Source organism: Triticum dicoccoides, chromosome 5B (genome assembly GCF_002162155.2).
Source record: "Triticum dicoccoides isolate Atlit2015 ecotype Zavitan chromosome 5B, WEW_v2.0, whole genome shotgun sequence".
NCBI lineage: Eukaryota > Viridiplantae > Streptophyta > Magnoliopsida > Poales > Poaceae > Triticum > Triticum dicoccoides.
In genome coordinates, this window is record NC_041389.1 from 336,442,588 (window position 1) to 336,454,651 (window position 12,064).

Sequence of the window (12,064 nt, forward strand, 5' to 3'; positions counted from 1 at the left end):
GGTTACTTTGACTTTACCACAGAACCATGATGAAGTCGGGTCAACCCGAGGGGTACCCGCAAGAGAATGTGACGAGTGATGTGAAGTCGGGTTAACCTGGAGAGTACCCACGAGTTTTCCACACGGCACGACCGAGCATTCTTTGCCCTTGTCATAAGTCCGTGAGATGGGGTGACAGGACCACATATCATGGATCATTGATCATTACCGCGTGCTCCCAAGACACTAACGATTTGGATATGTGATCCGAGTAGGCCTCTATCATTTTTGCACTAAACACCACGCGGGAATAAGTATGGGCACTCTACGTCGTATGTATCAGCCGAAAGCTCTTCGAATGTCAGCAATTGAGTTGCGCGTCCCGTGTTGGACTAGTTAAGCCTGCACTTGTATAAGGGGGCTAGGTCTGCTCACTCGCAGTGTACGCAACATGCAGGAGTGCAAAGGGCGATGGGCCCAAGACCCTGCATGTTGGCCTCTTTGTTGAGCCCAGGTAGGACTAGGTGTGTTGATCAGCTGAGGATAGTCATGACCTAATGGTGTGTCTGGCCGGAGTTGAGCGAGTGTGTTGGGTAAGTTTGCGCACCCCTGCAGGGAAGAATTATCTATTCGAATAATTGTGTGCACGGTAACGGACGCTTGGAGTTGTATCCCGATCGATGCAACTAGAACTGGATACTCGGGCATGAAATGGATATGATGGCTCTGGGATTGCTTTCTCGGAGGTAGTCGAGAAATGATCTCTGGGCATTAATGCTACTTACTACTGTTATGCTATGTTACACTTATCTCTTATGATGCTGCAAGATGCTTGAAGATGCTAATCTTTGACAGGCTAGACTTTCCCCTTCTCTTCTAGCATTCTGCAGTTCACTCCACAGATACAACCCATTCTTTTAATACAAATGCATACTTAGTTTAGATATTATGTAAGTCTTGCGAGTACTTTGGATGAGTACTCACGGTTGCTTTGCTACCTCCTTTTTCCCCATACCCAATTGCTGCGATTAGATGACGGATCCTAGGATCTAGATGCTGCCATCGATGACTACTACTACCCAGAGGGTGCCTACTACTACGTGGAGGCCGCCGATGACCAAGGGTTGTTAGGAGGCTCCCGAGCAGGAGGCCTTGACTTTTCGATCGTTGTTCCTTCTATGCTAGCCTTCTAAAGGCAAACTTGTTTAACTTATGTCTGTACCTAGATATTGTTGCTTCCGCTAACTCGTTTGTATTTGAGCTCTCGAGGCCCCTGGCTTGTAATATAAAGCTTGTATGACTTTAATTTGTGTCTAGAGTTGTGTTGTGATATCTTCCCGTGAGTCCCTGATCTTGATCGTACACATTTGCGAGTATGATTAGTGTACGGTTGAATTGGGGGCGTCACATTGACCATTCGCTTCAAAGCAATAGGGTTGCTAGAAGTTTTTTAATTCACGTATCATAGTTCAATTGTCGGTATTCCGGTTATAAACAACATGGGGCCCAAGAAATGAATGTAGATGGTGAGAACTATTACCATATCAAGAATTCTTAATAGGTGGAGCAATTCTCACAACATTCTTGACATAAAAGATGGTAATACTACAAGGTAGAACATAACATAAGTTGGATAGCAAGGAACTCATGGTACAACACAAAACAAGAACAAGTTTTGTATTGGAGAAAAAGCAAGAATGTTCTCGACGTTAACACAAATCATCGAGGGGGCAAGGATGGTATTTCTCATCATGATTTCAAAGCAAAACTTGGGAGAAGTCAATTTGTTTACAATGAACACGACACATTTTTTACAGAGGTTCCTTGAAGATGCAATCGATTAGCGGCGGCATCCAGCGAAAGGAATGGTGAAGTAAAAGTGTATTGGAACCACATATAAGATGCAATCTCTGAATCAGAGTTGCCTTTCAAGACAAATACTACGACGTTGAAAGCTCGATGTAGCTTAGCATACTGTCGGGATTGTGTCCCGGGGATGAAGGATATAGGTAGCACGATCAAGCTTTAGCATGATGATGATGATATAGCCAATCGACTGGGGAGGACATGATCGAGTACAAACTCATAAGCAAGGAAGATTACTAAGAGTTGTTGAACCGCAGTGCATACTCGATTTAGATATGGGTGTCCTTGAGTGACTAACAACTCAAGACCCAGGAAAAATTGGAATTGGTGAGAGTAATATTCCAACAAGAATTCATAAGAGATAGTGCAATGACACGATATCCTTGAGATAATAGGGGCAATACTCAAGGTAGATCAGAATAGCGGTTGGACATGCGTATTGATTTGTAGAAGACAAGTGCTTTCACTTGTCCGAGAAATGGGATCAAATAAGAACAATCATGGTCGGAGCCACAGTTGTAAAGGACCAAACGTAGATACAAGACGAACTTACAACTAGGGTATAATTATTACAAGCAGCTTCCATGGTAAGTTCCACATCGGGTCTATGGGCATGAACACAAAGGTTCAAGGTTGGCTCCCACTTCCTTAATGCCTAACTTTTCATTCACTTCTCGTCCTCAAAGAAGTTGCAAAGTTGAAACTTTATCCGACAAAACACCAGTAGATATAACCCGCAAAATCTTAGGGTTCACACCAATTATGGAAGGCTTAGGTTCAACCCATCAGGGTGTCTTAGGAACATATAACGCAAGCTTTAGGAGCAAATTATACAAGCCCAAAAATAGAGCATGGCTGAGAAAGCAGAGGATACATTTTACCAAAGGCATTATGTATCATGGAAGAACTCACAAGGTGATTGAGTATGAAGGATCATGTCGGATAAAATCCAACCAAGGATCTGGTGGTCCACAAGGGATCTGTTGTGAGCATCGGTACTCAACTAAAATAAGAAAGAATGCAAGGAGATCATATTATAGAAACAACTGACTAATTCAAAGCTCAAATGCAAAGGAAATATGATTTCCAAATCAAGGGGTCAGAAGCAAACACTCTAATTAAGGATGGGTAAGTTGAATAAACTTAGGGGTAGAATTGATGACAATTTGATTGACCGAGAACCAGCTCCTGTTCAAAATGACGTCTGAGCTGGAAGGATGAATTCTAGGATTCGACTGAGGATTGTGAGAATCCACAACATATTGAATCAACAGACTCATAATGATAGTGCCAAAGCATGCCAATAAGATTACTAGACTTATGGGATTAACCATAATGCAAGAAATCAAGAATTTCAAGAGCCATAGGCTGCTGAGGATTTTTGGAAGATCGAATGGTAATTCGAAGACTTTTGTGAGATACATAAACAACTGGGGATGAAAAAATCCCCGGTAATTGTGACAAATTATTCATACATGTATTCATGTGGAAAAGGAGCTGCATGGCAGCAGGCACAATGGATTCTTGGAATATCGGAAAGTATTACAAGGTATCTTGGAATAACAAGACCAATTGGAAAACAAGGTATCTACAGCAAGTGTATGTAGCTATCCATAGGGATTTATCGGTGGTAGGGAATTGCAACGGCTAAGGGCACAAGGGTCTTGGGAAAACATCGGAGAGTATCTTCGGAATCTTCTGGTGCACCAAGCGATCATCTGGAATGAAGGGCTCTCTAGGAGGAAGTAGTTATGAGAACCTAGAGTTAGAGTTAGCAAAATCATTTAACCCGAGTAGAAGAGAGATCAGAGTCCGAGAGTAAGGAAGAGGAATAAAAGATCCTAATACCACCCAACTATGATGTGGTCCCGTAAGCCACACATCAATGTTAGTAAAAGTTTCCAATGACTAGACTCAACTTTGGCCAGGGAGTTGGAAATGGGGGTTCCTACAGGCAGTCGGCTCCGATACCAACTTGGGATGCCCCTGATACAATCGTACACTAATAATACACACAAATGTGTACGATCAAGATCAGGGACTCACGGGAAGATATCATAACATAACTCTAGACACGAATTAAAATAATACAAGATCCATATTACAAGCCAGGGGCCTCGAGGGCTCGTATACATAAGCTCGAATACAAATGAGTCAACGGAAGCAACAATATCTGAGTACAGACATAAGTTAAATAAGTCTACCTTAAGAAGGCTGGCACAAATATCAACGATCGATAAGACAAGGCCTCCTGCCTGGGAGCCTCCTAACTACTCCTCGTCGTTCGTGGTCTCCACGTAGTAGTAGGCCTCGTTAGGGTAGTAGTAGTCGTCAGTAGCATCGTCTAGCTCCTGGGATCCGTGATCTGATCGCAGCAATCGGGTAAAGGGGAAAAGAAGTAGCAAAGCAACCGTGAGTACTCATCCAATGTACTCGCAATACTTACATCAAAACTATGCTAACTATGCTAACTATGCATCGGTATCAAAGGAGTGGGGCTATATCTTTGGACTGAAATGCAGAATGCCAGAATAGAAGGGAAAGCATGCCGGTCTATACCCTGAGCACACATGGGTCTTGGGCCCATCGCCCTTTGCACTCCTGCACATTCCATGGGCAGTCGGGATAAGTCCTGGCGACCTCCTTATACAAGGACAGGTTCTTATGTGGACCACCCAGGCATGCGCCGCTTAGTCACTGGCATCCGAAGAGCTTCAGCTGATACATACGATGTCAAGTGCCCATAATTGTTCCCGCATGGCGGTTAGTGCGTATAGGTCAAAAGACCTACTCACATCAAATACCCAATCTTGATAGTGTCTTGCGAGCGCGCGGTAATGAGCCTAGACTCAAGATCATGTGACCCCATTGCCCCATCTCGTGGACTTATGGCAAGGGCTCGGAATGCCCGGCCGTGCCACGCAAAGATCTTGCGGCTACCCTCCAGGTCAACCTGACTTCACATCAACTCGTGGGTACCCTCTAGGTCAACCTGACTTGCTAGAGACTATCGGGAACTTAGGTCCACCTCTACTGGGGTTGTCGGGGATATACCCCGCGGTATGACCCGGCCGGATATATGACCCGGCCGGGACTTGGCGGTTCATCTGTAACCCGCCTGAAGATCGGTGACTCGCTGGTCTGGCGATTCACCGGGCTGGCGACTCATTGATGACCCTAATGTCGGGTCAAATAGAGGACAAGGTCCAAGGCCCAGAAGGCCGGCTCATATTATGGTGGGCCAGCTTAAGAGGAAAGGGAGGAATATTTCCCTTACAAGGAAGCAAGACCTGGACCTGTATCTGGCTTGTAATAGAAAATAGAATAGTCCTAATCCTACTAGGACTCGACATGTAACCCGTCCCTCCAACTTATATAAGGAGGGATAATACGTCTCCAAAGTATCTATAATTTTTACGTATTCATGCCATGTTTATAATATTTTTACATGTTTTTGGTATGATTTGGTTAGAACTAACCCGGACTAACGTTGTTTTCAGCAGAACTATCGTGGTGTTGTTTTTGTGCAGAAATAAAAGTTCTCGGAATGCGCTGAAAATCAACAAAGATTTTTTCTGGAAAATATAAAAAATACTCGAACAAAAAGTTATCGGAGAGGAGTCCCGTGGGGCCCATGAGGGTGGGGGCGCGCGCCTGTTCCACATGGACTCCTCGTGGGTCCTCCTGACTTGTTCTCGATGCCAAACCCTCCTATAAATACCCAAACCTCCAGAAAGAAACCTAGATCGGGAGTTCCGCCGCCGCAAGCCTTTGTAGCCACCAAAAACCTCTTGGGAGCCCGTTTCGGCACCCTGTCAGAGGGGGAATCCATCACCGGTGGCCATCTTCATCATCACGGTGCTCTCCATGACGAGGAGGGAGTAGTTCACCCTTGGTGCTGAGGGTATGTACTAGTACCAATGTCTTTGAACTCTCTCTCTCTCTCTCTCTCTCTCTCTCTCTCGTGTTCTTGATTTGGCACAATCTTGATGTACCGCGAGCTTTGCTATTATAGTTGGATCATATGATGTTTCTCCCCCTCTACCTTCTTGTAGTGGATTGAGTTTTCCCTTTGAAGTTATCTTATCGGATTGAGTCTTTAAGGATTTGAGAACACTTGATGTATGTCTTGCATGTGCTTATCTGTGGTGACAATGGGATATTCATGTGATCTACTTGATGTATGTCTTGGTGATCAACTTGCGGGTTCAGTGACCTTGTGAACTTATGCATAGGGGTTGGCACACGTTTTCGTCTTAACTCTCTGGTAGAAACTTTGGGGCACTCTTCGAAGTTCTTTGTGTTGGTTTGAATAGATGAATCTGAGATTGTGTGATGCATATCATATAATCATACCCGCGGATACTTGTGGTGACATTGGAATATCTAGGTGACATTAGGGTTTTGGTTGATGTGTGTCTTAAGGTGTTATTTTACTACGAACTCTAGGGCTGTTTGTGACACTTATAGGAATAGCCCAATGGATTGATCGAAAAGAATAAATTTGAGGTGGTTTTGTACCCTACAATAATCTCTTCGTTTGTTCTACACTATTAGTGACTTTGGAGTGACTCTTTGTTGCATGCTGAGGGATAGTTATATGATCCAATTATGTTATTATTGTTGAGAGAACTTGCACTAGTGAAAGTATGAACCCTAGGCCTTGTTTCCTACCATTGCAATACCGTTTTTCGCTCACTTTTACCATTAGTTAGCTTGCTGTTTTTATATTTTCAGATTACAGAAACCTATATCTACCATCCATATTGCACTTGTATCACCATCTCTTCACCGAACTAGTGCACCTATACAATTTACCATTGTATTGGGTGTGTTGGGGACACAAGAGACTCTTTGTTATTTGGTTGCAGGGTTGTTTGCGAGAGACCATCTTCATCCTACGCCTTCCACGGATTTATAAACCTTAGGTCATCCACTTGAGGGAAATTTGCTACTGTCCTACAAACGTCTGCACTTGGAGGCCCGACAACGTCTACAAGAAGAAGATTGTGTAGTAGACATCAAGGGACAGGGCACCCCAAGAGGGACAAGTTTCACAAGTTGAGATAGACAAGTCAATAGCTCTCGAGATAGAGGTAGCCAAAGAGCGCCCTTTTAATCATGAGCACCATGATCAATATCAATGAAGCAGGAGTAGGCTTTTACCTCCACCGTGAGGGGCCAAACCTGGGTAAAAAACCTCGCGTCTCTCATCCCATTCAACCCCTCTCAAGCTACCACATAGATGTGTTGGCCTCGCGACTAAGTCTTGACACTAAAGACATCTACAGTGAAAAATCCACGACAGTTGGCACCCACCACGGGGCTAGCGCATGGTGGTGTTGAGTTCTTGGAGGGAATCCTTGAAGGGATCGAGAAGCTCGCGATTGGACAGATGAAGAAGGAGCCCGTGTGGAGCAATCACTTAAGATAACCCGAAGAAATTAGGGTTGGTTTGTCTGTCGCCCCTTCTCGCGATCTATTCGCCATCATTAAGATACGCCGAGTCTGAGACGAGGTGTATTGTACGAGAAAGTTACCTGCGGTGTTTCTACTCTGAGGTCAATAGCATCTTCGCCGCCCTATAAAAATTTTCTAGCCGCCGAGATCAAATTTAGAGATTGATATGCGTGTCTGAGTGCTAGCTGTACGAGTCGCTGCAGCCTGTTTTCACTGATTGGACGCGTCCTTGCCTCATCGAGCCGCTTCCGTGTTTGTTGCAACTCTCAAGAAATTGATCAGCCACGATGCTGCTACTACTCCATCAATTTCCTGACGTGAAGACCCAGTAAAAGAAGAAATGATCAGGTTGGATCTACTGACGTAAAAAAGGGGGGGCACAAGTGGATAAGGCCACGGTTTCAGTTTCCGTCTTCGTCTTCACCTGGTCTCTGCTGCCGTGACCACGTACTAAGCCGCCCCCGCGTGGACCTTGTGTCGAGCTGCACGCCTCTGCAAACACGCCTCCGCCGGCACGCCTCTGCTACCAAGCCACCTTCATTGGTCGCTGCTGTGCCTGACTCTTCTCTAGTCGCCTCCCGTAAGTCGCTGTTGCGGGCGCACCAGCCGGCTCCCGTGTCGTGCTTTGAGCTACTTCCATGCCGCTTGCCACCTCTGAGTCGCCACTCACGAGCCGCCGCCGCGCCTTGAGCTGGCCCTGTTCGCCGGCCTCTACTGGAGCCGCTCCCCAAGTCGCCCGCTGTCAGACTCCGCTTCTACCACAACCCGCCGCTGCAGGTCTCCAGCCGCCGCCTCCATAGCGGTGCCTCATCTTTGAGCCACCACGACTGAAGTCGCCTATGATCTATCGTCAAGCCGCCCTGCTCTGCCTTGAGCGGCCATGCGCCTCAACTTCAGCGGGATAGCCGGCACGCGCTTCAGCTACAGTGGGAGAACTGCCACGCGCTCCAACCATGGGTAGCGGAACCAATACAAAGCAATGTATGCATCGTTTGGCCAAACCAAAGTTTTCTACAACATGGACGATGTGTTGTGTGTGTTCTTTCAGTGGCTTCTGCAGCCCTTGCTGGTGTTGCTTCCACAGTCGCCCGCCTCTACTGATGAGACTCTGTGACGAGTCGCCGACGCCATCTCGTGCCCACCTACTCCGCGGCTAAGTAGCCGCTGCAGCCATACGCCCCGGTTTAAACTCGCCTCTGGGTCGCGAGACACCTCGAGCTGCCGCGGCTGCTCTTCAGCTTCCGCCGTGGCCGGTCTTGAGCTGTTATAGCCGCCGCATGGCCGCTGCCCTATTGAGCATCGTTGGCTTCAACCTCGTTTTTGAGCAACCTTGACCCGGCCTCTACTATTGCTGACCTGTCGCGCCTTGTTTCTATACGGCTTCAAGCCGACCGTTGGTACTGTTGAGCCGTCGCTATTGTTGAGCCACCACTGCCGCCCAGTAACCTTTGCTGCTGTGAACTAGTCATGTAGGAGTTTTCTTCTGTCTCTGCCACACATCACCACGGACGCGATCTCTACAACTGGTGTTGCTGCTTGCATCTGACATCTCAGCGACCAGCAGAAAAGAGTTAGCATGTTGTCGGATATTACTCAAAAGACTACTAATGGTTTGATTAGAAGCCATGCTGAAGAAAAAGATCAAGCAGTTGCAGAACATTTTTTGTGATTACCTACTGATCATTGTTCAGAAATTGGGAGAGATGGAGTCAACAAATTTTGCCTTTTTGCAGTATATAGTCAGAAGATCCGGTTCCATGTTTGCCATCGGCGCATTCACATATGTAGTCTGTTCGAACTTTTCATAGTTTCTGTCGGTATTTGGGACTTTAGAATTTGAAGAGTGTCAAGCGTGTGTCATTATGCTGCGAATTGTGGGTGTCTTGTGTGAGGCACTAGAGCACAAATTTTTCCCTATTATGATGGCATCATGACCCGACTCCTGAAGGATCCAACGATCAATCGGTGGGACAGGCCTGCATGCTTTAGTGGGTATTACACTATCCACTGGAGAGAATTTTGAGAAGTATTTGATCTATGCCATGCCAATACTACAAAATGCAGCAGGTTTGTTGGTGCACCCAACTTTGAACCGATGAAGAAGTATTTGACTACACCAATCAACTGAGAAAGGGCGTCTTGGAGGCCTATTTTTGTGGCTCGATCACTGTTCAAATTACTTGAGGGTATTCACAGATGCTATATATGGATCATCTGTCATCCGAACGAATCAGGTGAATTTTGTCCAATCAATTTTTATTGATATGTTTTAATTCTTTAAATAACAAGTACTCTGGCTTGCGATATTTTTTGATGCAGGACAATTGTTCACTACAAAAGCAATGATCCTGTCAGGGATATATAGCTCGCGCCACCACTATGATTTGTTTAATTTCAGCAACCAGCTGGGATGAACCATTGGCCGAGTTACTGACATAAATCATACGGGGTCATTTATAAACCGTCGAGCTTCAACATATTACAGCGTTCCGTTGTTCAACTACAAACCGGTTTATACCACGATCAAGTATAGAGAATCTCAAGACAACTCCTCGAGTCATCTTAAGACTCAGGGGCTACACTGGCATGATTTGGCAGAATTGGCCTTTGTCAGCAAATTCAACAACCTCGAGTCATTGGAGGGAAGATAACTGGTCCCGGAGGCTACTTCCTTGTTGATAAAAATTTAAAGGCCATCAGAAAATTTCTGGCTTAAAATGAAGGATTCTGGTTAAAATCTAGCTCAAGGGAAATTTGTCTCTCATAAAGCTTTGAAGCTCTCAATATCCGGTTTAAAATTCCGGTTAAAAAATCCATCTCTCGCAAGTTCGAGTTCTCAGGAAAAATTAAAGATTGTTAAAGAGAACTTGCTGCAATGATGAGCGGTTCAAACATGGCTATCCTGCCTTATTGACTTATCTTATTGCAGATCAATTGGGGGCTTCCTGCTCATTGAGCATAGTTGTGCTTACCCTCTTGATCTGGCTTGCACGCCTTATTACAAATTACTTGCACTACAAAAAAAAGACACATCCATGACATTTTGGGCCGAACGAATTTTTTTTCTGTCATACATATGACACTTCTATGACGATAATTGTGACAAAACCCGGTATCATCATAGATGTGGTGGGCTCCTATTTCTATGAAAAAAATCATGACAGAAAATGGGCTTTTCGTCCTAGGCGGGCCAGAGACGCAGCTGCATGACATTCTTTGGGCCGTCCATGACAGAAAAAACCGTGGTAGAAGCGAGGGCAAGGAAAATTTCGGGGAGTTCCCAGTTACAGTGGGAGTTCGGGGGGCGAGCAATGCACGTTTCTCTCGTACACATACGCGTGTGTGTGCGAGGCGTTGGCTCTAACTGAACCCGAGCGAGGCGTTGGGTGAGGGAGTCCTTCGGATGTAGATCTCCTTCTCTGTAAACCGACTCCGTGTAACCCTAGCCCCCTCCGGTGTCTATATAAACCATAGGGTCTAGTCCATAGGACACAACAACGATCATACCATAGGCCAGCTTCTAGGGTTTAGCCTCTCTGATCTCGTGGTAGATCAACTCTTCTCTACTACCTAAAAGAACCGTAAGGTTCCCTCTCCCCCCTTATGTCAATCTCTTCGTCAAACCCCCTCCGTTCCGTCGTACGTAGTCCCCCTCCCATCTCGATTTTCTGCACCTTCCTTTCACCCTTTTCCCTAAAAACCAGCCTTAATTACAGGCTTTAATCTGTTTCCGTGATCTCCTCCACGATCAATGGTACCCTGATGCTCGGGCGCCCTCCCCATCTGTGACCGCGACGCGCCTCCCCCATCTAGGAACAGGACACGCACCCCCAGCTCCATATGGAACAATTCCCCAACACTACCGGATTGCTTGGATTGCGCCGCCACCAGCCCGATCTCCCGTCTGGTCACCTCCGCTTCTCGCCATCTATCTCGTCATGTCATCACAGACGAGCTGCATGGAATACAATCACGTTGGATCTCCACAAACCCCACAGATCCGTCCAAGAACAGCCCCCTCTGGATCCACATCACTTCGGAGGCGAGGACGACCCCGCAACCACCGCACCCTGGCACTCAGCGGCCGGGGCAGGAGCCTACCCCCGTACCATGCCCAGAAGGCAAGGGGCTCCCAGCAACTGCAACTCCATTACGTTCCTCAATTGAGGTATTTGTTCTTCGTCTTGCCAAATTTTGTTCAGCTCCTGTCCATATGTCCATGTTTGATTCACTGACAGACAGCTCTTGTACATTAGCACATGATTAGATGAACATGGAGCACACAGGAACATGCGTGGATGGACCATGCATGCCCAAAATCACCTCATTCCTTATCCATGAGTATGTCACCATGACCCTCTGTATCAGCTCTAAGATGTACTACAACGGTGCTACTCCATTCACCAAGATGAGGATCAATTTAATGTTTTTCCCTTTCTCTTTACTGTATTGCAAGTCATTTTTCTACACTAAAAGATCACAGATTTGATGATGCACCGTACAGTACGTGAAACAATTCAGCCATGGTTTCGTAGTTTGCCGAACTGCCGAATGACTACCAGTATTATTCTATTTATTAGTATTCTTCATGTTTGTTGGAATATTTGAATGAGACAACACTTTGTATCCCAATTAAAAATGTAACTAAAGTGAGATGGTTTTAGTTTGTTTGATCCTGGAAAGTGCAGCAAGCCATAAGGCCATGATGCGCAATGAAGGATCTAATTGCGGAGCTACATCAGTTTTCTGTAAGGTGCTT

General features: G+C 45.9%; 1 long non-coding RNA gene across 1 annotated transcript; it reads left to right on the forward strand.

Annotated features, from left to right (window-relative positions):
* The first annotated feature begins 10,990 nt into the window (after window positions 1-10,990).
* Window positions 10,991-11,839, forward strand: LOC119305475. Its single transcript, XR_005148677.1, has 2 exons — window positions 10,991-11,473; window positions 11,562-11,839. It is a non-coding gene; the product is annotated as an uncharacterized LOC119305475 (long non-coding RNA).
* Window positions 11,840-12,064: the final 225 nt, after the last annotated feature.